The 2,170-nt window shown below is 36.2% G+C and overlaps 1 long non-coding RNA gene across 1 annotated transcript in view; it reads left to right on the plus strand.

Annotated features, from left to right (window-relative positions):
* Positions 1 to 1,881, plus strand: part of LOC106940879 (uncharacterized) — a 17,649-nt gene extending 15,768 nt beyond the window's left edge. Inside the window, exon 3 of the long non-coding RNA XR_001423217.1 lies at positions 1,868 to 1,881. This is a non-coding gene — a long non-coding RNA (uncharacterized LOC106940879). The remainder of the gene's footprint in view (positions 1 to 1,867) is intronic.
* The last annotated feature ends 289 nt before the right edge of the window (positions 1,882 to 2,170 follow it).

Here is a 2,170-nt window from a genome sequence, read left to right on the forward strand (position 1 = left end):
TATATATATATATTTAGAAGAAATATTAACTTACTGAGAGTTGAGGAAAAAGTGGTTCCCATAAAATCCTAACTAGAAAGCTTACAAACAAACAAAAAAAAAAACAGATGCCAAAGTTATTGAATTTGGAGTCCTGTTTTGTGAGACCCTGCCCTTGCAGTGTTCAACATGGAATATCTGTAGAAGCTTCATTCATGATGCTCTCCAGTAAGTCCAGCCCCAGCAGCTGTCATGTTAGTGCATCTTTCAAATTGAGAGCTCTGCAATTTTCATTATAAGTACATCTCAACTGTGAGACACGTATTAATAAAACAAAAAAATGGAAAATTACATTGTGTAGATTTAAATCAATAATTTATGAGAAGCCCAACAGATTTACTTTAAACTAGAATTTGATTGATTAAATATATTTTATTATCTAGCAACCAGCAAGAATTCTGGGTTTTACAGACTAATGATCTGGATTTACTGAACTTGCTTGAACCTGTTGAACTTTAGAAGACACACATCCAGGATCTAGTCAAAGATCTGAGGAGAGCTGGAACAAATACTTATTTTCCCTACTGTACATACATAGTATAGAATGGATGGGTGAATTATTGCTTCACTCTATATATCATGTTTGTATGTGGGTGATCTGGGGACTAGCACCATTTTAGCAGAGACCTACTAAAATGAAAATATTTTTCAAAGACATGGGAGTCCAACATGTTTGGGTCTAAAACTGACATCAATGTTCACTTTTGACTTTAACAAAGACTCAGATGGTGCTGACACATTAGCCTAAATGAGGATTGCACGATAACAGCTCAAAATCGATAAGTGATTTCAAGGTTCACTCTGAAGCTTCCAAGTCAAACTAAACCTACTAACAAGATAATGATCATTTAGGTTTTACCATGTATTTTGTTGTAACCATAAGTAAGCACACATTATAGGGTTGTTCTGTAGGGTTTGATTCTCATACAGATTATTATGGTATGCTATACTATAAATGAGTAGTTTGAGTAATAATTTGATTATTCAATTTCTTTTATTTGTTTTATTTTATTTAAAGTTAAGCTGTTTTAGGATCAAAGGTCACCAGTACATCTCAGAAAGAGAGTTATGGTCCTTGTACGTTGATGGAATATTTTTACTTCAAAAGTATTGTAACCATGACTTGATTTTAAAGAATGTAGTAATGCAACTGTAAAACTGACAATTATGCAACAGTAAAGTGAAAAATTGGGATTATAGACTCCAGTAAAATGACAGAATAGGATTTTTGCCCAACCATGAACAATGGACATGCTCACATGAACATATAATTTAGGTAGAGAAACAATTGACAAACAAACATGGTTTTAACAGTAGTGAGGCTCACAGCTTTACCTGGGACATTTGGTGAGGCATTTTTGCCTCTTCAGCAAAGAAGGTATGCAAAAAAGAAAAAACATTTTTAATGAGTCATACACTACATTCAAGAGGAACCCATCGAGAAACTGATGTTCACTTCTCACTTCACAGTGGCGATTGGGTTGACTATAAAACCTCCACACACTCCACGCCTCCAGTTTCTTAATGGCCCGATCACCTGTGCAGGCTGCCTGTCCACCTCCTGGGGCTCTGATGAAGCAGAGCGTTTTTACCAGGCTACAAGGGTCAGATCTTCTAAGATAATAAAGAGTGCTAAATTGAATGTGCAAAAAATGAATGAGTTTTGTAGGAGGAACTTAGAGAAGGGGGGGTACTTTTTATTTGTTTTTTCACTGGCAACGACTACGCCACAAAGATATACGTATGTTTAAAGATTTATTGATGGATGGATGAGGGATGAAGGGATGAAGGATGAAGGGAAGAGACATGAAGGGGAGGAGGGATGAAGGGATGACTGAGCTTGATTTGGTCATCTGGAGAGAATGATGACTTCACTCTGCGTGGGGGTTTGGGACACCAATTTTATCTGATTTGAAGAAGGTTGGGGGGAACTGGTTGACCTTTCATGACCTCTGGAATATTTCTTAATATATTTAAAATGATAGTGGCACAAACTCTCATTGCTGTGAGGGTGTGTCTTCAATATATTCTCCTTACTGACAATGTTTAACAATTTTTTCTGATTACTTTTCACCAAACCTTTATCATTACAGTGCATAACAAACCCTGATCCCTTTGTCGGAGGTTCAGT

The sequence above is a fragment of the Poecilia latipinna genome, unplaced genomic scaffold, assembly GCF_001443285.1.
Source record: "Poecilia latipinna isolate Pla-1442-1.1 unplaced genomic scaffold, P_latipinna-1.0 Scaffold3401, whole genome shotgun sequence".
Classification (NCBI taxonomy): Eukaryota; Metazoa; Chordata; class Actinopteri; order Cyprinodontiformes; family Poeciliidae; genus Poecilia; species Poecilia latipinna.